This window comes from Ctenopharyngodon idella, chromosome 24 (assembly GCF_019924925.1).
Source record: "Ctenopharyngodon idella isolate HZGC_01 chromosome 24, HZGC01, whole genome shotgun sequence".
Lineage (NCBI taxonomy): Eukaryota > Metazoa > Chordata > Actinopteri > Cypriniformes > Xenocyprididae > Ctenopharyngodon > Ctenopharyngodon idella.
The window spans coordinates 323,854-347,376 of record NC_067243.1 but is presented as its reverse complement, the minus strand read 5'-3'; the positions used below and the strand labels follow the sequence as shown (position 1 = coordinate 347,376).

The 23,523-nt window shown below is 39.1% G+C and overlaps 1 long non-coding RNA gene across 1 annotated transcript; it reads right to left on the bottom strand.

Annotated features, from left to right (window-relative positions):
* Nucleotides 1–2,148: 2,148 nt before the first annotated feature.
* On the bottom strand, nt 2,149–23,523 carry LOC127506560 (uncharacterized). The gene is made up of 3 exons (XR_007928014.1): nt 23,357–23,523; nt 22,186–23,229; nt 2,149–2,163 (listed from the first exon to the last, which is right to left on the bottom strand). It is a non-coding gene; the product is annotated as an uncharacterized LOC127506560 (long non-coding RNA).

The window sequence follows — 23,523 nt, the reverse complement described above, 5'->3', positions numbered from 1 at the left end:
CTGCTGGAGTGACGCAGTAATGCTTTGTGAAGGCAACGAGGACTGTAAGTGCTTCTAAAGTACAGTTTTTCCTTGATTGACGACGATTGAAGAGATTTGTCACGTTTTTGCGGTGCTTTGCTCTCTTTACATTTTAATTGAGAAGCAGCCTTACGAACTAACAATTCAACCGAACTGGCCACACGTTATTTGTTTGTTTCGCACTTGTCATCGCGCATGAGGACTGAGAACGGCTGTACATTGCCGTTCGTGCGGGACGTAGTTTTTGAAGAAGATTCAAGTTTAAGACTATTTTGTGTAACCCTGCCATCCATTGACATTACTGATTGATTCATCCCAGTTTGATTCATTTGGGGGGTTTGACTCATCTCGATGCTTTTTCATTTTTTTTGGGGGGGATGTTCCATTGAGGCTGAGTAATTCAATTACAAGTTTGTTTCAACGCACGCTACGTCGAGACCACGCATCTCAAGTAATTTTTCTATGGACTGTTTTTTCCCAAGTTATTATTATTTTTTTTTGATATTTTGATCTAATGAACCGTGAACTGTGAGAGTTCATTTGAACTACAGAACCCTATGTGAACTGTGAATGTGTACCTAAAGAGACGTTTCACGTAAGTGTTTCTAATGTGAAATTTCCTGGTTTTTGTTTTTTTTCAAGTGTGACTGTTTGACAGTGACCATTTGCGCAAAGAAAACTCAAGTGGGGTTTACGCAAAATTACAGGTGTTTTCCAACTTGAATAACTATTGGGTTTGATTATTGTATAGGTTGAAGGTCAATAACTCTTGCATTGAAGGTGATTGTGGCCTAGTGAGTTTGGAAGAAAACTCAAAGACTGTATTTTTTTATTTTTTTTGCTTTTATTTAGTGATTATTTAAATTAAAGTAACACTTCATTACAAGGAAGGAAAATATACACAGAAAATAAATCCTGTTTAATTTTTGTACTTACCTTCAGTGTATTATCTATTTATTATTTTCTTTTGGTTGAAAGCTGTCAGGGAGTAGGGGCGTCTTACCCACTTTATTAGATCAGGGAAGGGAGGAGTATTTTAGACTGTGTCTCACAAATACATTTACTTCAGGGAGCCATCTCGTGACATTATTCTACCTGAAGCCTACCCTTGTCGGTCTGTGCATCTCAATAAAGTAGGACACAACATATATACATTAGTATATAACAAGACCAAAAGCACTGAAAACGGGGACTAAGATCCTTTCGTTATTCAGTCTTCCAGGGCAGCTCTAACAAATTTCCCCTACGAGACGGGCTAAATACCCCGTCACATAACCCTTTAAGGACAGTGAGGATCATCACAAACTTTATCCCCTTGTTGAGCTGAAGGGATGGAGACGGAAGCCGTTGCCTTCCCGCTGCAGAGTATATCTTCTGTGAAGGAACTGACAAAATCTTCCGCCTTTTGAGGAGAGTCGAACATCATCTGCTCACCTTTGTGCCGCAGTTTAATTGCCGCCGGATAGATGAGGAAGGCCTGGAGACCGAGTGCGTTCATCTTCAAGACTGGATTAAAGCTCTTTCTCTTGGTAGTTGTGGCTGGACTAAAGTCGGGAAAAAATAGTGGCGTGACATTGTCCTGTGTATATTTTACCGGATACGCCGGCCGAGCACCCTTCAGGATCACCGACCTGTCATGCATCTTAGTACACGGAAGATGAGAGTACGCGGCCGATCAGAGTTTTTCCTTCAGTCATACACGCGATGGGCCCGGTCAATCTCGATGTCACGGCCTTTCAGTGAAGAGATCCACCTGGAAAGATTAGCTCTGAGGAAGCCCGCTGCATCAGAGCCCTCCGCCCCCTCAGGCAGAGCCACCAGTCGTACGTTATTTCTCCTGCTCCTGTCTTCAATGTCCGTCATTTTTGGTGAGTTGGTGAGTTTGTGACTGTCCTCCTATCCTCACGTGCAGCAGCCTGAACAGAATCGACCCGGTCACGTGTCTATCACTTCTCTTACTGTCGAAGCCACAACCGAATAGAGAGTACTTTGTTGCTCTTTGAGCGTTAGCTTGATACCGTTAGCAATAGCAGTGTCGAGATCCTCTCTGGAGATGGTGGAATCTTTGAATTTTTTATTTATTTGCGATTGTTCAATCTCTCTTTTCCGATTGTCCTTGACTGCTGGTGTACTCATAGTGGGCTAGAAAAAGAGTGGTTCAGAATTTACTGACAGGATTATACAATATCTGACAAAGTGAGACGAGCGAAGGACTGTGAGTGCATTGCTGCCGAAGGGTCACGTGATCTCCAGGTGCTGTTTATTTCATCCTGCCACATTTAATCAGTTTCACATGATCAAGAGTGCAGTTATACTGAATATCAGCACGGCTGTGATTCTACCATAGACATGAAGAGCAGCACGACTGTGAATGTCATATTACTTTTATATAACACTTCTATAAGCAAGAACTTTCTAACTTACCTTTCAGACTAAATCTGATCAGTTAGTATGCATATTTTTCCCACAACCACTGGAGAAAGAAACCGCTTCTTTCAATCCTAGAGTGAGAGAAAACACATTAAAAACAACTGCTATTTCTGCTTCACTCCACATCGCTCTCTTACTGTGATCTGAAACACAAACAATAAAACATCCCAGTGCTGCCATAATTCATATGAGTACTAACGGTTATTTCGGTAACACTTTACCATAAGGTTCATTAGTTAAACATTAGTTAATGTATTAACTAACATGAACTGACCATGAGCAATACATCTGTTACTGTATTTACTAATCTTCGTTAACATTAATTAATGAAAATACAGTTGTTCATAGTTTTTTCATGTTAGTTCACAGTGCATTAATTAATGTTAACAAGATATTAATGATGTATTAGTAAATGTTGAAATTAACATTAACAAAGATTAATAAATGCTGTATAAGTGCAGTTCATTATTAGTTCATGTTAACTAATGAACCTTATTGTAAAGTGTTACCGTTATTTCATAAAAAAAAAAAAAAAGACTAAATATAAATGTATATTCACTCTCTTAATTAATTTTAAAAGTCTTTAGAAACTTTGCTAAACATTACCATTGTGTTGTTTGTGATCCTCCATCAGCAGCTGCAGTATCTCTCAGCTGTATCAGTGCATCACTGTGACGTCTGACTGACCGAGGTTTTTGTACCACTCTTTATCACTGTGTGAACACAGAGCCACTGCTGTGGAAACTCTGACAGTAATAATCTCCTGTATCTTCAGTCTGGACTCCACTGATGGTCAGAGTGAAATCTCGTCCAGTATATCTTGTTCCACTGCCACTGAATCTAGATGGAGTTCCTGACTGGAGTCTGTTTATATAATAAATCAGGAGTTTAGGAGCTTCTCCAGGTTTCTGCTGATACCAGGCTAAGTAGTCGCTGTATATTCCTACATCTATATGACACTCTATTGTAGCTGTTTGACCCTGTTGGACAGTTTTAACTTCAGGTTGAGTCAGAGTCACTCCTCTGGATTCTGAAGAAGAGAAAAGAAAAACAATTAGTGTTTAAAACTACTACCATCATATACTTTTACAAGAACACCAAAACCAAAATCAATTGTTTGTCAAAATGTTTGTCTTACCTTGAATAAAAAGTGTGAGAGTCCAGATGAAAAAGGTGATTGTGTTCATTGTTGTTCTTTTGTCTTGTGTGATGATGAAGATTGTGTTCTGTTCTGCTCTCAGTCATGAAGTGTTAAACTCACAGCACTATAAACACTCTCAGAGCACTGAAGCATGTGTGACAATACAAAGTGACTCTCTCTATTTAAATCATGTACTCTTGTGCTTTGGAGGAATGTAGCAGTTTTCACAACTCATGAAATACGTATATTTCTTTAAACAGTGTTATATCAGCACATGATAAAAGAATGAATGAGAAATATAGAATATCAGAAACCCTCCACCTCCCCCAGCTCCACCTGTCCAGATCTGCTATGGGGTGATTCATGTTTGCTCGTACAGCAGCAGCATGTTGTGTGTGTTTTGGCAGTGGAAAGTTCTGTACTCTACAGCAGATATAATCAACAGCAGCAGACCAAACACATTAACATTGTCATATTCATTACCATGACAAACTCTCCAAGAATTGTCATGTCAGAAATCTAGTTCAGTCATGAAACTGAAGATGGCACAGGCTTCGATCGGTCCTTTACATGCAGTCTGTAAGCAATCACATCAATACCAAATGACTCAGGCTGATTGGTCTCTGCTGATCCTGCAGCCAATGAGATCCCTTGCTCAACATTTAATAGTCTGGTTCAGTGTTTGCTGTAGGCTAGTCCTGCAGCGCTATAAGAGTTCATCAGAAATTCAGACACTTAAGATAAGTCAACAATATTTTACCATTCCAGATACAATGACCTGACCTGCATGTATCATTGCATAAAAAGCCAAACATACACATGTTCAAAATGTTTGCTGTAGTGATGGGAGAAATTATGTTTTTGAAAACTTTTTTATTATTATTATTATTAATTATTGATGATTATTAATGATTAATAAATCAGTTGACGAGCATAGTTCCTGCATGTGTGCTGGGTCGGGACTATCCTCGTTCATGTCCGTGGCATGTACAGCAGAGACAGCCTGTCCAACAGCATTAAGTTCTTGTTATCAGGGACGACGTGAACCGACAGGCTTTAGATGGGAGTCTCAATCGTTCTGTTGGCACAGATGCAATTACTCGACCTGGGTAACATCAGAGTATTATAATTTAGCACAGGTTTCTTTTCAGATTTAAGTTATTTTCTTTAAGTTATAAAGCTATAAATTATAAATTATAAATTAAAGTTGTAAATGTTTTCAAAAAGAATATTACAAAACATGCAGTAGAAGAGTAATAATCCAAACAAATGTTTTGTTAATAAAAAGGCTTAAATACAATTTTTTTTCTCTCTTTGTTGTGGAAGTTCAGTATGAGAGGAAATGTCAGGCATCTTAGGGGGGCACTGCAGTATTGATCTGGTGAAGGAGGAGGCCATCGAGTAAAAAAGGTTGAGAAACACTACACTAGTGTCATCACATCGACACAACGTCAAAGTGACTGACAGATAGAGAACTCAGTTATGTAACAGACACGCCATCTAGTGATGAAGCATGGAAGTGCAATTAAAGTGACGGACTTTCCTGCTGTTAGATTACATTGTAGTGGAAAGTTTTGCAGGGCCAAGCACCACTAACATTTATATAATATAAAGATTATGTTACATGCTTAGTACATCAAAATAAATAAATAAATAATGTTTCTGAAAGGTTTGATTCACCATTGTGTTGTTTGTGATCCTCCATCAGCAGCTGCAGTATCTCTCAGCTGTATCAGTGCATCACTGTGACGTCTGACTGACCGAGGTTTTTGTACCACTCTTTATCACTGTGTGAACACTGGACCACTGTGGTAACTCTGACAGTAATAATCTCCTGTATTTTCAGTCTGGACTCCACTGATGGTCAGAGTGAAATCACTGCCAGATCCACTGCCACTGAATCTAGATGGAGTTCCAGTATAACGGCTTGATGCTGCATATATGAGGAGTTTAGGAGCTTCTCCAGGTTTCTGTAAGTACCAGTGTAACTCATTACCATTCCACACTCTACTACTGGCTTTACAGTTTATTCTGACTTCTTGTCCTGGTTGAGCTGTTAGTATTGATGGAGTCTGAGTTACAGTGTACTGTCCTCTACACTCTGAAAGAAAGATAAAAGAAGAAAAAAATAATAAAAATAAAATTATCAATTCTAAAAATTACCATCTAAAATTATAAACATTTAATATTTCAAGAGAATAATTGTAGAGCTGCGTTACACAAACCTTGAGCGAACAGTGTGTAATGTATAAAGTTATGTAATTGCTACACTGTAATATATGGCAACCGTCTGTGGTCTCGTAGTGCTTTATAGCATGTGTAGTTTACCAATTTGTGGTTAATTTACAACAAAACATAATTAAAACATTTAACTTACATTTCATAATGAATTCGGGCGTGCTTGACGTCGACTCACTTCCCGCCATGTTTTCTGAAATGTTTGCAGAGAGGATTGTGGGTAATTGAAGGCAGCGAAGGATACGTCTGATCCATCCTTCAGAACAGGCAGAATGAAGGATGCGAAACAAAGGCTGCCTTCCAGGTCCTTCAGATTGAGATGGCCTTCAGCAGCGCTTGATGACGTTGCAGCCGAGATTTGCAGCCTTTTAATGCTGAGAGTACTAGTCTACAAGCCTCAGAAGGACTGGACTATGAAGGACGCAGTCTTCTGATTGAGAAGCACCCAAAGTTTCTTACGCAGAGCTTTCAAAATGACAGAGGAGAAGATGACTTTTCAGCTTACAAGAACATCGCTGAATTACTGTAAATGATGTAAGTAACAGTGCTCAGTTGAAGGTGGTAGTTCACTATTAGCTAATCAGTAACTACTGTTTTTTTCATTCCTCCCAGAGAACTACTAAGAACTACTATATACAGGTTCATAATTAACATGAATGATGCATAATGTATAATTAATTCTAAAGTAAAGGTCATGGTAACACACTAGTGATGACTGAAGTATTACCAAATCCTTCAGAAGGAATCACTAATTATTTGGATCAGTATTCTGAAGTGAGAAACATGATAACTCTCTAGTAACTACTGGAGTCATTGTAAACGTTTGAGGTTAATAGTTAATAGTTAATTTTACTAGTTACTAGAGTGTTAATAATGCATTACTCATTTGTTCCTGTGTAGTTATTCATTAATGAAGGATCAGTATTATAAAGTGTTTCCAATCAGGCAAATAAGATCACTGGACAAAAACACTCACTCTAGGACTTGTTTGATCATTTTATGAAAAAAAAAGAAAAGTCAATTGTGATTTTTAAAGACCGTACTCACCCCCTTCACTCTGGTTTTGAAATGCTCGCATCTAGACGAAGACTCAAAATTCCTTTGGCCAGAAGTAATGCGTATAAAACATTATTTGTCCCAATGGCAGTGATTATTATAAATCACACTATTTTCTGAAATAATGCAAGAGAACGGTTGACATTATAGCGCTTTTTAATTGATTGTTTAGATGAATTTTTATTGTTGTGGGATGTTTGGAAATATGTTAGGAATGATGTGGATAGTGTAATTCTGTTTATTTCTGTGTTTGTGTGTCAGTGTGTGTCGTGTTGTTAAGCACTTCTGTGGATGTATTTATGTGTATGTATGACACCAGTGTCAAAGACAAATTTCTGCTCCGTGACAAACAGAATGAACAATAAAGTTAACTTAAGCTCAGATCATTTGGCCTTGTACGAATTTAAATGGACTTTTTCAGACTTTGGCAAATCTGAGCAAAGTTTGAGACGATGTTGAGACATATTTGAGGAGAGCAACCCAGTCTCTGACAGTAAATCATTCAGTGGTGTGAGATTTGAAGATGTGGCTTACATTCACTGTTGAAGAGTTGAGCTTGAGAACATGTTTGGATTGAATTCAGAACATTGAATATAATTTACAGAGAAACTCAAGTGAACATCATGTGGAACAGAGAGATGATGAAAAACACTGAGAGTGAAGATGGAGAAGAGACAAACACAACAGAAGAGATCCACAATCTCTACATACAACAAATGAAAACATCACTGCAATCATCCTATCAAATATATATATATATATATATATATATATATATATATATATATATATATAAAACAATAACAGTCCTTACTGGAATAAAAGCCATGATCACATCAACAAAATATTCATGTTATGTGCAAAAATACTGATGAGCTTCAAGCAAATTTATGTTAATTTAGATGATCTAGTGTTATTAGTGTTTGTCTGTGATCAGTGTTGTGTGTGATTGTGTTGAATGAGCAGCTGCAGTATCTCTCAGCTGTATCAGTGCATCACTGTGACGTCTGACTGACCGAGGTTTTTGTACCACTCTTTATCACTGTGTGAACACTGGACCACTGTGGTAACTCTGACAGTAATAATCTCCTGTATTTTCAGTCTGGACTCCACTGATGGTCAGAGTGAAATCACTGCCAGATCCACTGCCACTGAATCTAGATGGAGTTCCAGTATAACGGCTTGATGCTGCATATATGAGGAGTTTAGGAGCTTCTCCAGGTTTCTGTAAGTACCAGTGTAACTCATTACCATTCCACACTCTACTACTGGCTTTACAGTTTATTCTGACTTCTTGTCCTGGTTGAGCTGTTAGTATTGATGGAGTCTGAGTTACAGTGTACTGTCCTCTACACTCTGAAAGAAAGATAAAAGAAGAAAAAAATAATAAAAATAAAATTATCAATTCTAAAAATTACCATCTAAAATTATAAACATTTAATATTTCAAGAGAATAATTGTAGAGCTGCGTTACACAAACCTTGAGCGAACAGTGTGTAATGTATAAAGTTATGTAATTGCTACACTGTAATATATGGCAACCGTCTGTGGTCTCGTAGTGCTTTATAGCATGTGTAGTTTACCAATTTGTGGTTAATTTACAACAAAACATAATTAAAACATTTAACTTACATTTCATAATGAATTCGGGCGTGCTTGACGTCGACTCACTTCCCGCCATGTTTTCTGAAATGTTTGCAGAGAGGATTGTGGGTAATTGAAGGCAGCGAAGGATACGTCTGATCCATCCTTCAGAACAGGCAGAATGAAGGATGCGAAACAAAGGCTGCCTTCCAGGTCCTTCAGATTGAGATGGCCTTCAGCAGCGCTTGATGACGTTGCAGCCGAGATTTGCAGCCTTTTAATGCTGAGAGTACTAGTCTACAAGCCTCAGAAGGACTGGACTATGAAGGACGCAGTCTTCTGATTGAGAAGCACCCAAAGTTTCTTACGCAGAGCTTTCAAAATGACAGAGGAGAAGATGACTTTTCAGCTTACAAGAACATCGCTGAATTACTGTAAATGATGTAAGTAACAGTGCTCAGTTGAAGGTGGTAGTTCACTATTAGCTAATCAGTAACTACTGTTTTTTTCATTCCTCCCAGAGAACTACTAAGAACTACTATATACAGGTTCATAATTAACATGAATGATGCATAATGTATAATTAATTCTAAAGTAAAGGTCATGGTAACACACTAGTGATGACTGAAGTATTACCAAATCCTTCAGAAGGAATCACTAATTATTTGGATCAGTATTCTGAAGTGAGAAACATGATAACTCTCTAGTAACTACTGGAGTCATTGTAAACGTTTGAGGTTAATAGTTAATAGTTAATTTTACTAGTTACTAGAGTGTTAATAATGCATTACTCATTTGTTCCTGTGTAGTTATTCATTAATGAAGGATCAGTATTATAAAGTGTTTCCAATCAGGCAAATAAGATCACTGGACAAAAACACTCACTCTAGGACTTGTTTGATCATTTTATGAAAAAAAAAGAAAAGTCAATTGTGATTTTTAAAGACCGTACTCACCCCCTTCACTCTGGTTTTGAAATGCTCGCATCTAGACGAAGACTCAAAATTCCTTTGGCCAGAAGTAATGCGTATAAAACATTATTTGTCCCAATGGCAGTGATTATTATAAATCACACTATTTTCTGAAATAATGCAAGAGAACGGTTGACATTATAGCGCTTTTTAATTGATTGTTTAGATGAATTTTTATTGTTGTGGGATGTTTGGAAATATGTTAGGAATGATGTGGATAGTGTAATTCTGTTTATTTCTGTGTTTGTGTGTCAGTGTGTGTCGTGTTGTTAAGCACTTCTGTGGATGTATTTATGTGTATGTATGACACCAGTGTCAAAGACAAATTTCTGCTCCGTGACAAACAGAATGAACAATAAAGTTAACTTAAGCTCAGATCATTTGGCCTTGTACGAATTTAAATGGACTTTTTCAGACTTTGGCAAATCTGAGCAAAGTTTGAGACGATGTTGAGACATATTTGAGGAGAGCAACCCAGTCTCTGACAGTAAATCATTCAGTGGTGTGAGATTTGAAGATGTGGCTTACATTCACTGTTGAAGAGTTGAGCTTGAGAACATGTTTGGATTGAATTCAGAACATTGAATATAATTTACAGAGAAACTCAAGTGAACATCATGTGGAACAGAGAGATGATGAAAAACACTGAGAGTGAAGATGGAGAAGAGACAAACACAACAGAAGAGATCCACAATCTCTACATACAACAAATGAAAACATCACTGCAATCATCCTATCAAATATATATATATATATATATATATATATATATATATATATATATATATATAAAACAATAACAGTCCTTACTGGAATAAAAGCCATGATCACATCAACAAAATATTCATGTTATGTGCAAAAATACTGATGAGCTTCAAGCAAATTTATGTTAATTTAGATGATCTAGTGTTATTAGTGTTTGTCTGTGATCAGTGTTGTGTGTGATTGTGTTGAATGAGCAGCTGCAGTATCTCTCAGCTGTATCAGTGCATCACTGTGACGTCTGACTGACCGAGGTTTTTGTACCACTCTTTATCACTGTGTGAACACAGCTTTACTGTTTGGATAGTGCCAACTCTGACAGTAATAATCTCCTGTATCTTCAGTCTGGACTCCACTGATGGTCAGAGTGAAATCACTGCCAGATCCACTGCCACTGAATCTAGATGGAGTTCCAGTATAACGGCTTGTTGCTGCATATATGAGGAGTTTAGGAGCTTCTCCAGGTTTCTGTAAGTACCAGTGTAAGTAATTACCATTATACACTGCACTGCTGGTTTTACAGTTTATTCTGACTTCTTGTCCTGGTTGAACTGCTGTTATTGATGGACTCTGAGTTACAGTGTACTGTCCTCTACACTCTGAGAGAAAACAGAAACAAAAATGAAAATGATATTTGACATTTTAAAAGAATTAAAAATCATTGTTAAAAAAAAGAAGAAGAAAGAAACTGTATTTCACAAACCTTGAGCGATCAGTGTGAGAGTCCAGATGAAGAAGGTGATTTTGTTCATTGTTGTTCTTTTGTCTTGTGTGATGATGAAGATTGTGTTCTGTTCTGCTCTCAGTCATGAAGTGTTAAACTCACAGCACTATAAACACTCTCAGAGCACTGAAGCATGTGTGACAATGCAAAGAAGTGGGCAGGATTTACAACAGACAAACTAATATACACTAGAGTTACAGAATGATCATGTACATTCTGACTAATGTTATTTTTAGTTAGTTCAGTAGTTTTATTTTTACTCTGACTACTGAGACACTGATGATGTGCAGATCTACATCCATCTCACATAGGAGGAGACGTTCTCATGACCTTGCGCACCATTCCCTAAAAGTTTTCTAAATGTGACGGAAATCCTGAACCTTCACATTAGAGATGTTTGTAAAACATCCTCTTTTGGTTATGGAAGTGCTGCAATTCAAGTTTCTTTATATGACTTTAGAGGGACGTTCCATATTGGTTATTCTATGGTCACATAAGATCGTTACAAAGAGGACATTTGGGACATTAACAGAACGTTCCCATACGGTTCTCTGTTAATCAGATGGGGATGTTTCATTCGGGACCGTGCTGCTCCTGAACCTTTTTTGAAACGTCGTTTAAGAAGCACCCATTTCACCTATAGGTGAATTGAAAATTTCTTATAAAAATAATAAAAAATAAATTACATTCAAATAGTAAATCCTTACTATCTGTAATTTCCCTATATTTGTGGACCACTGGATACCTGGTGTTTCTTTAAACCAATTAAAAAGGTCCTGGGTGGCATTTACGCCCCAATGGACACAGTCACTTCCACATTTTTCCTCAGGCAGCCTATTTACATCGGCGTGGCATCGGAAGTCATTGTTTTTAATATTAATATTATGTAAAGTAGTTTTATCGCACCATAATCCATTGCTGCAAACTCCTGTACAGTAGGTGGAGCTATGCACCTGATAAGTCATGATTGCAATCCGCCAAAAAACTAAAAGAAGAAGAAGAAGGAAGTCATTGTTCCTTACGCAGAGCTTTCAAAATGACAGAGGAAAAGATGACTTCTCAGCTTACAAGAACATCGCTGGATTACTGTAAATGATGATCATCATGTTGCGAGTCTGTCAGCTGTCACACCTAAATGGAGAAGATCATTAAACATTTCAAGTCACATCAACAACTTTACTTGGGTAAAGTTGGTTTTATATTCGCACATTCGGACTTCCGCGTTTATGAACGTTCTAATAATGTGCAATAAAGTTAATGTTTGCAAATTCTAAACAGCGACATGATATTTACAACCAACGATTGTAACCCTACAACATTTTTCACAATCGATCAAAATGGGCAAGTATTATTTTAATGGCATACTTACGTGCAAACGTCCACTGAATGTCCAATGTAGTGTACAAAGTTATTTTAGCCTATGCGGAAGTCCAAATGTGCGAATATAAAACCAAATTTACCCAAAGGATTCCCAGCCTGTTCTTGTGTTGCATCTCTATTGAGACATCACAGTATTCAGAACGTGGCATCAATGCAGTTCCTCCTGTACATAGCTGCACTAAAATGGAGCAGAGCTGGCACAGACCTTGAGTGGATTGAGATCTGGGGAATTTGGAGGCCAAATCAACACCTCAAACTCATTGTTGACAGGGGTCAGCATGGGCACCCTGACTGGTCTGCAGCTATGCAGCCCCATACGTGTGTATTCTGACACCTTTCTGTCAGAACCAGCATTAACTTCTTGAGCGATTTGAGCTACAGAAGCTCGTCTGTTGGATTGGACCACACGGGCCAGCCTTCGCTCCCCACGTGCATCAATGAGCCTCGGCCGCCCATGACCCTGTCGCCGGTTCACCACTGTTCCTTCCTTGGACCACTTTTGATAGACACTGACCACTGCAGACCGGGAACACCCCACAAGAGCTGCAGTTTTGGAGATGCTCTGACCAGGTCTTCTAGCCATCACAATTTGGCCCTTGTCAAACTTACAAACTTACGCTTGCTTCTAACACATCAACTTTGAGGACAAAATGTTCACTTGCTGCCTAATATAACAGGTGCCGTGATGAAGAGATGATCAGTGTTATTCACTTCACCTGTCAGTGTGTGTATGTTCCACAATTAATGTAGCAAAATTCAATGTGGATTTGAAAATGCATTCCGAGCCGATCACGTCCCCGCCCCGGCCTGTCAATCATTGTGTCAAGGCGGGGCCAGGTGTTGGAAACATGGCGGAAGCAGAGATATGAAGAGCGAGGCATTTACAGGCAGCAAGAACAGAGAAATGTCAGTGTTCCTGAAGACCATGTGCTTCCGTCAGTCATAGAACCAGGGCTCGATTTGAGGAGGGATGGCATCCCCCTTGTTGAAAAAAATGACAAAAAGCATCCCCTCTGTAAAGCCACCATCCCCTTTAGATTAACAGTGTTTTGTATTATGTACTTATGTAATATTAAAATTCTCTGTATGATAATTAACAAACTATAAATAACAGCGATTGACCAATCAGAACTCAGTATTGTAACGCTCATGCCAGAGCTCTGATTCAAGGGAGCTTTTGTCATTTTTCGCACTTGTTCAAAAGAATCAGGAGAACGGTTCGAGCGCATCTTTTAATGTTCTTTTAAAAGAAAAGAACAGAAGGTATAATATTACTTTGATTAATGTTTTAAGAACATTCCCCTGACACATTACAACCAATAACGAACATAGCTAAAGTGATGCCGTAAGGGATCGCTGTCAAAGTGAATTATTGACAGTGAATGTCATCACCGAGGTAATAATGCACACATGCATGTTATAGCTACATGCATTTGTGTTTATTTATTTTATTTAAGAAAAAAAAAAAAACTATGGGCTTTGTTCATACTCCGCTGTCTAAAACTGCATGAACCATCCATTCAAGACACAACTAACAAAGTCTGTACCACTGATTGTTCGATATAAGAACTCAAGAACTCCAGAGTTCAGAAAATTGAATTATTTTTGTCCAAACTATCCAATGTTAGAGCTCTGGAGCGCTGAAAAGTGTGAGGCTCAAAAATAAGTGTCATTTTGAACTCATTCATAGAGTTATTTTTATTAAAAATATATTATGATAATGATTAAAAACTTCAGTGCCCTCCAAAGGCACCATTTTAGGTATATAAAGGGATGGATTGTGGTGGTCGCTCATCCAATACTACAATGATACAAATCATTTAATGAATAATGCCTATTTTTCTACTCTTTAAACCAATAAATAAAAGTGTTTAAGGTACAGTAGCACCAACTATATTACTGTAACTCTATAACTGTATAACTCTACCCAAAAATAACTCTGATGTTTAAACCCTCTTTCACACAGTAGAAAGCACCCCACCCAGACTGTCTCTAATGCTCCTAAAATTCACTCTGGTGATGTCTAAATTTCTCTCTTCTCTATTTTAGAAACATTTTGGACAGCTACACAGAGTAGGGTCATTCTTCTGGGTCACAGCAACGAATTACATAGGCCTATTTATTTTTTAATTTTTTTTTTCTCAGCTGCTAATGTTTTTCAACACTGTGCAAAAGCTTTTGCATTATCATGCCTCAAATCTCCAGTTCCAGCACATCCCAAAGGCGCTCTACTGGACTGAGATCTGTGACTGTGGAGCTCATTTGAGTTTAGTGAAGTCATTGTCATGTTCAAGAACCCAATTTGAGATGATTTGAGCTTTGTGACATGGTGTGTTATCCTGCTGGAAGTAGCCATCAGAAGATGGTACAATGTGGTCATAAAGGAATGGACATGGTCATCAACAACACTCAGGTAGGCTGTGGTGTTTAAATGATGCTCAATTGGTCCTAAAGGCCCAGTACCATACGAGTCGTCCTAACCATAAATTTATTTATGCTTCTAATAACGTACTGGTTCTATCACTGACAGACACGCATAATCGTCAGGGACACTGACATTTCTCTGTTCTTGCTCTACTTCATCTGCCTGTAAATGCCTCACTCTTTAGCTCTGTTTCCGCCATGTTTTCAACACCTGGCCCCGCCTTGACGCAATGATTGACAGGGCGGGGCGGAGACGTGATCGTCTTGGAATGCATTTTCAAATCCACATTGAATTTTGTTACATTCATTGCGGGACATTTAATGAAAATGCAATCGCATGTGTCTTAACTGTGAGTGTAAATGCAATTAAGAAAAATGTAAGCTCTGCCAGGAAGACTCAATGTTACGTCACCTATTAATTAATGATTTAACCAATCATTATCTTACACTTGGAGTATAAAAGATTGCTGACACATGTTTGAGTCTGCAGATGCTGACGCCAACCTTCACTTTCGGCGCTCGTTTAAAATCCAGTCTGATTTTATCGTTATCTATTAAATTCTGATGAAGTTTTATCTAAAACTTAAGCTCCAGTGAACCGCAGTGTTCCTCTCGTGTCATCAGTACCTATCAGCCATTTCATCTCAGTGATAAGTATTTTCATCGTTTTTGCCTTTGATGTCGATTAAGTGTAAAATCGTAGGCTACTCTTTTGCTCTCTTTACACATAAGCAGTATTATGCAATCGCACGTTTTGTTAGAGACAGAGTGAGTTGTTCAACATGAGTGCTCGCCGTGCTCGTTCACATTGTAACTTTTAGCACGTTAATGATCCACATGAAAGAATGGCGTACAATAATCGGCTCTATCGTTGCAAGGCTCGGGGAAACCCCAATCATGGTTTAACCTTAAAGCAACACACACACACACACAGATCATCGTCAGGAAACGAATCATTTAAATGTTAAATAACACTGCTTAGTCTTCACATAAAATGCATAGCCTAATTAATCTGTGCCAAGGCACAATCTTGGTGTGAAATCACGGGCGCGATTCCAAACAAGAGACTGATATCAGTGCCATGTGAGTCCCAGGGGTTAGCTAAAGGAATGAGGACGATTCATTCTACTGAAATACTTGCAAGCGCTGAAATACTACTCATACAGGTCAGTATTTGACTAATCAAAATTGTGATGTAACGCAAGGCTGTTTTACTTGGTCTAATGTCATACTATCATTGTAAAATGCTTTTGAGCATTTAAAGTTGTAATGTCATTCTATGTTTTAGTCTGTTGACTGTAGCTAGATTATATTATAATATACTGATGATATTCTTACATACATTGTGTTGAGCTTCATAACATTAATTCACTTGTGTACTTTTGCTTCCTTTCTATTAACGTGCAAGAGCGGCATCTCTGTCAAATCAAAGTTCATCGCAAAGCATTCGCCATCTTGGATACGCCACGCTGTTATTGATCCTCCCTCAAATTCCCTTTTATTCCAAAGTTGCTTGTCATGCTCCATAATGTTAGATAAACAACAGCCTGCCGCTACACATCATACAGCTGTTAATGTCTGTTTTCATGGCATTGAATAACAATGCTTGCGTCGTTATTCTTTTGCAAAGGTTTGCTAGCTTTTGCAGAATTTCAATAGCTAGCTAAGGTTAGATAGTAGAGCGTTATCAAGCGTTTTCCCTTCTTCAATGGCATTATACTTTGTGGTTCCCAGTCTTTATCTGTTTATATTTAGTATTCTTGTACTTATCCGTCATGCTGTCTGGTTAATTTTCTTTTGGGGGTTCTCTTGGCAGGTCTGACGTCTAGATGGAGTCCTGTCGGCTAAGTTCTATCAAGCCATTAGTGGGAGTTACACCCAAGCATTTGAATTTCAGTACTTGTGCTTTTAACAAGTCTTTCCTTTAAACACTATATACCTTCTATCTATTTAACCAAAATATCTGCCTTCCATTTACAATGCAGTGGTTTAGAATTCTCCTAACAGCAGATGGAGAGGACTGCTGTGTTCCAACTCAATCCTCATCATTAATCAGGTACTTTTTATGCAAATACTGGTGGTGGTATGTTTTATCTCATTCCAGGCTGTCGTGTCCATGTGGCCTAACGTGGCCGTTGTCTCTGTAGTATTGTTGTCTTACCCTCTTGGTCTTTTCTCTTTTTCTTGTCTTCCTCTCCATGTCTTATGTTGCGCTCTTACAGCTTTCACCATTTCCTCACACCATGGCAAAGTGGCTCTCTTCCACTGATAAGCATTATGGTCTTTTCATGTTTAATTAATTTATTATCTCTGTAATAGGAACTGCAAGATTCACCACTGGTGGGTATATATTTCCTCCTACAGTTCTTGGGGGTGGGGGGGTAGGCTCCATCCGGTGGGATAATTCTCCTTCATTTTTGGGGGTCGGCTACGCCCCTGCCTTCATCTTCAGGCAGGATACGCAGAGTCCGCAACCCTTTAGGATGTGAGCTACGGACGGGGCCTACGCCAAAGAACTTCTTACAATATTTTGCTTGCTGATTGTTAATAAATATCGTTGTCACGTTATCTTACCTCCCGAGTCTTTCTGGTAGAAATAACATTTAAATGATCATTTTGCTACAATTTTTGCTTGAACATGTTAAACATATAATTTCTGTAATATATTTTCATTTTAATTTTGCAACTTATAAAGCGTTAAAATGTTTAAATTATATGTTAAAAGTATTGTCTGAAATAGCAAATGTAAATTATATTATTGAATTTGAAATATCATTTTGCTCCAAATGTTGCACATATGGTATGAAAAAAAAAACGGACATTTAAATACAGAAATACATTGCCATTTTACATATTGTATTGACAGTTTGCATATTACTGTTGAAAATTGCTACATGTACACGTCCATAAATCACATGTGCAATGGGAAAATGCACTTCTGTTAAGCTCAGAATAAGTGAATGCAATACAGTGATAAATGCAATAAACTTCCTCATACCACATTCATTAAATGTGCATAAATGTGACTCTCTGAAGTTTCTTGATTCACACACAGAACCTTTTCAACAACATCTCTGCATCTCTAATAGTGTATGTGAAAGTGCCACTTGCAAAAAAAAAAAATAATAATAATAATAAAATGTACAAAGTAAGTCGTTTTTGAACTTTTGACAAATCTCAGGGAGATGGAAGAAAGAGAGGCAAAGAGAGAGGAAGAAGCCCAGCAGAGAGCAAAAGAGTTGGAAAAGAGAGAGAGGGAGACAAGACGATATGAAGAGACAAAAGAGAAGAGAAGAAGCTCAGCAGAGAGAGGAAAGAATAGGCTCCCCAGTTTAATGGAGGACCTTGCCAAATCAATTTTTGTGTTCCTCATTTTTTCATTATAAACTCACTTTTTTCCACAAACACACACAGCTTTTAGGACTATAAGCTCAAAGTAACTCGGCTTGTATTGTCTTTGGGTGGAGCTTGATGTCCAGCTCCCCTTCTCTGGATATAACGGGTGGAGCTAGACAGTCCAACCACACCCTAACCACAGCCATAACCCTATCACTAAACATATCTTCACCCATTATCTCCATATAGGTGGAGCTGGATATCATTTGGTTCTGCAGTAAGCACCACTTGTGTTTAGAGCATTTGTTTCAGAACGTGGTGCATTTTTCCATTAGTTTGGTTTGTTTAGGCATATATGAACATGGAAATCATGCTCAGATCTGCACCAAAAAAAAAAAAAAATACAGTCTGAGATCACCTGAACAAACCCTGGATCAGTTCAGTTGTAGTGAATCTGTCTCAATGGACCAATGAAACAGGCTGTGTCACAACTGTACGTGTCACAATGTATTCGTTTTCCTTTAAACTTAATGCTACAAATGAGCCAGACATGGAAATGGCCTTAGATGACACTGTAATGGTTTTGATGGAACAAAAGTTTTGATGGAACAAGCACCACACATATTTGTTCAGTTAGTAATGGATAAAACATATGAATATGTCATAATAAATAAAGTCTTTGAAAGGTTTGATACACCATTGTGTTGTTTGTGATCCTCCATCAGCAGCTGCAGTATCTCTCGGCTGTATCAGTGCATCACTGTGACGTCTGACTGACCGAGGTTTTTGTACCACTCTTTATCACTGTGTGAACACACCACCACTGTGCCGACTCTGACAGTAATAATCTCCTGTATCTTCAGTCTGGACTCCACTGATGGTCAGAGTGAAATCACTGCCATATGTAGATCCACTGCCACTGAATCTAGATGGAGTTCCAGTATAACGGTTGTTTATATCATGAATCAGGAGTTTAGGAGCTTCTCCAGGTTTCTGCTGATACCAGGCTAAGTCATCATAACTTAGTGCAACATCTATATGACACTCTATTGTAGCTGTTTGACCCTGTTGGACAGTTTTAACTTCAGGTTGAGTCAGAGTCACTCCTCTGGATTCTGAAGAAGAGAAAAGAAAAACAATTATTGTTTAAAACTACTACCATCATATACTTTTACAAGAACACCAAAACCAGAGTCAGTTTTTATCAGTCTTACCTTGAATAAACAGTGTGAGAGTCCAGATGAAGAAGGTGATTTTGTTCATTGTTGTTCTTTTGTCTTGTGTGATGATGAAGATTGTGTTCTGTTCTGCTCTCAGTCATGAAGTGTTAAACTCACAGCACTATAAACACTCTCAGAGCACTGAAGCATGTGTGACAATGCAAAGTGACTCTCTCTATTTAAATCATTATCCTGAAGACTGTAGATCAGCCACAAACACATTTTCCAACAACTTCCTTATGTTGTGAAACATGTCAAACAATTATACACAAATTTCTGAAGTCTACTGACAGAATCATGTATGTTTTTGATTTAGTCATTATTAATATTTTGTAAGGTCACTGAACACTTTCCATCATTCGTTCTACACTGTTCTGGGCTCATTATTAGTTGATGTAATAAACTGCAGCAGCTCTTTGGTATAATTGTGTTTCTGAATAACACAATATCAGTGTTCAGGGTGGAAGATTTCTCAGTTCCCTTTCATGGGAACATCGACGCTGCGTTGAATCGCATTGGGATCACTTCTGGGTGATTTCGTCTGGAAGCACTCGTGAAATCGAACCAATAGTGTGACGGGACGTCAGAGCAGGTGACGTCACGGACCAGGAAACTATAAAGCACTCCTGAGAACAAAGAACACCAGCTTCTGTGTCTTCAGCAGCGCTCTGTGTTTTCGTGTGTCTTATTTGGTGTTGTCTGTCCGCTACATATACAGCAAACAAAATATCTCTTCGTCCGAGGACAAGAGTATTTTTCGTTGTCACCAAACACTTATATATCACATATATATATATATATATATATAAAAAAGACACTTATTATGGCGACAAGCAAGCAGCAGTTTGTCAAGTGTGTTCCTCCCTGCCCTCGCTTCATCACGGGTGGGGATACACACGAGATGTGCGTTGCTTGCTTGGGAGTGGAGCATGTGCAGGCAGCTCTCGAGGGAGCTGTCTGTGTGCATTATGAGAAACTAACACTCATTATACTCCGTTCACACTGGGCGTTCTTCGACAAAGAGAAAGAAGGCGCCGCGGCGAGTGTTCCCCAAGGATCAGGTCCCGCTGCTGCTGAGGCACAGCGACGGCTTCATTCCTGGGGTTCACAAATGGATCTGGTGGAGGGGTTAGAGACAGGCCCAGCCTTATCTCGGCCCTCACCTGCCAGACCCAGTGTCTCTCCTCTGGTTGTGGAAGCACGCACTGCGGTTTCTTCCCCCAGGAGAGAGGCACCGGCGCTTCATCTATCCAGCTCTGAGGAGTTGGATGTGATGAGTGTCGAGGCTGGAGAAGAGGTCTCGCCATCCTCATCTCCAGCATATGAGGAGCTGTTAGAGGTTGTGACACGGGCGGTGGCCAAATTAAATATCGACTGGCCAGCCGAAAGACCTGAAGCATGGCAGAAAAGCAAGTTAGATGAGCGCTTTCTGCCCGCCCGGTCACAGCCTCAGCGTCGGGGATTGCCGTTCTTCCCCGATCTCCACACCGAGGTGTCGAGATCGTGGCAGAAGCCGGCTCAATATAAAGTTTACAGCCCCCAGACATCTATATATTCTAACATCGTGGGGCTGAAACAACATGATTATAGGACGATGCCCCGGGTTGAAGAGACGCTTGCGAGCTATCTCTCGCCCGAGTCTGCGTCGTCCCTTAAATCCCCGACGCTGCCCACCAGGCCATTACGAACAACATTAGCCCTGGTGGGCAAAGCATATGCCTCAGCAGGTCAGGCTGCAGCCTGCTTACATACAATGTCAATCCTGCAAACCTACCAGGCCGACCTGCTGGGGGAGATCAATGAGAGCGGTGAGGCGAGCTTTGAGACAATACAGGAACTGCGAAAAGCCACCGATCTAGCTCTCCGGGCCACCAAGGAGACGGCAAAAACAATCGGCCGTTCTATGGCAGCCCTGGTGGCCACGGAGAGGCACTTGTGGTTAAATCTCTCAGACATCAGAGAAAGAGATAAAGGCGTGCTGCTAGATTCGCCATTGTCTCCCCTGGGCCTCTTCAGCAATTCTGTCACCTCGGTCGTCGAGAGGTTCCAGGAGGCCAAAAAACAGTCAGCGGCCTTTCAAAAGTTCCTTCCTCGCTGCTCTCTCCCGCCGAGGCTGCTGAGCGGGAGCAGCCTCGGCCATCTACCAGCTCCTCATCTGCGCATAGAGCGCAGCAAAAACAAAGTGTCGCCACGCGTGCTCCCCTGCAAAGATCTTGGGGACCGGGGCGGGCGACACAGTCGAAGCCTTCCAAGGGTGAGACAGATCTGCGGACTGTCATTACCGCGAGGAAGGCTTCAAAGAAGTCCTGACGCCAGTGGCGCAGGACTTCTGAAGTCCTGTATTATTGTCTTCTTTGCCACTGTAAAACCAGCCAACAACATTCTCTTCTTTAATGAACTCATACAGGAGTTGGAATCGTCATTGAGAAGACATAAACCTGGATTAGAGACTTAATCAATTTGTAGTAAAAAGGACAAAACAGAATTCACATGAGTCCATAACAACAACTGGACATTCCCAAAACATGTGGAGAAAAGTGCCTCATGAGGCAGTGTTACAGAATCATTTTAAAAGAAAAGCAAAATATCTTCTGTGAAGGAACTGACCAAATCTTCTGCCTTTTGGGGAGAGTCGAACATCATCTGCTCACCGTTTGTTGCCACCTGATAGATGAGGAAGGCCTGGAGACTGAGTGCTTTCATCTTCTTCAAGACTGGATTAAAGCTCTTTCTCTTGGTAGTTGTGGCTGGGCTAAAGTCATGAAAAAATAGTGGCGTGACAGTTATACTGAATATCAGCACGGCTGTGATTCTACCATAGACATGAAGAGCAGCACGACTGTGAATGTCATATTACTTTTATATAACACTTCTATAAGCAAGAACTTTCTAACTTACCTTTCAGACTAAATCTGATCAGTTAGTATGCATATTTTTCCCAACCACTGGAGAAAGAAACCGCTTCTTTCAATCCTGGAGTGAGAGAAAACACATTAAAAACAACTGCTATTTCTGCTTCACTCCACATCGCTCTCATACTGTGATCTGAAACACAAACAATAAAACATCCCAGAGCTGCCATAATTCATATCAGCACTAACGGTTATTTCGGTAACACTTTACAATAAGGTTCATTAGTTAAACATTAGTTAATGTATTAACTAACATGAACTAACCATGAGCAATACATCTGTTACTGTATTTACTAATCTTCGTTAACGTTAGTTAATGAAAATTCAGTTGTTCATTGTTTGTTCATGTTAGTTCACAGTGCATTAAATAATGTTGACAAGATTTTAATAATGTATTAGTAAATGTTGAAATTAACATTAACAAAGATTAATAAATGCTGTATAAGTGCAGGTCATGTTAATTGAGGTAGTTAACTAATGTTAACTAATAAACCTTATTGTAAAGTTACCTCTATTTCATAAAAAAAAAGACTATATATAAATTTATGTTCACTCTATTAATTAATTTTAAAAGTTTTTAGAAACTTTGCTAAACATTGTCATTGTGTTGTTTGTGATCCTCCATCAGCAGCTGCAGTATCTCTCAGCTGTATCAGTGCATCACTGTGACGTCTGACTGACTGAGGTTTTTGTACCACTCTTTATCACTGTGTGAACACTTCTTTACTGTTGATATAGTGTAAACTCTGACAGTAATAATCTCCTGTATCTTCAGTCTGGACTCCACTGATGGTCAGAGTGAAATCTCGTCCAGTATTTGCTGTTCCACTGCCACTGAATCTAGATGGAGTTCCTGACTGGAGGGTGTTTATGGCATAAATCAGGAGTTTAGGAGCTTCTCCAGGTTTCTGCTGATACCAGGCTAAGTAGCTGCTGTATATTCCTACATCTATATGACACTCTATTGTAGCTGTTTGACCCTGTTGGACAATTTTAACTTCAGGTTGAGTCAGAGTCACTCCTCTGGATTCTGAAGAAGAGAGCGAGAGAGAGAAAAAACAAAACAAAACAAAACAAAACAATTATTGTTTAAAACTACTACCATCATATACTTTTACAAAAACACCAAAACCAGAGTCAGTTTTTATCAGTCTTACCTTGAATAAACAGTGTGAGAGTCCAGATGAAGAAGGTGATTTTGTTCATTGTTGTTCTTTTGTCTTGTGTGATGATGAAGATTGTGTTCTGTTCTGCTCTCAGTCATGAAGTGTTAAACTCACAGCACTATAAACACTCTCAGAGCACTGAAGCATGTGTGACAATG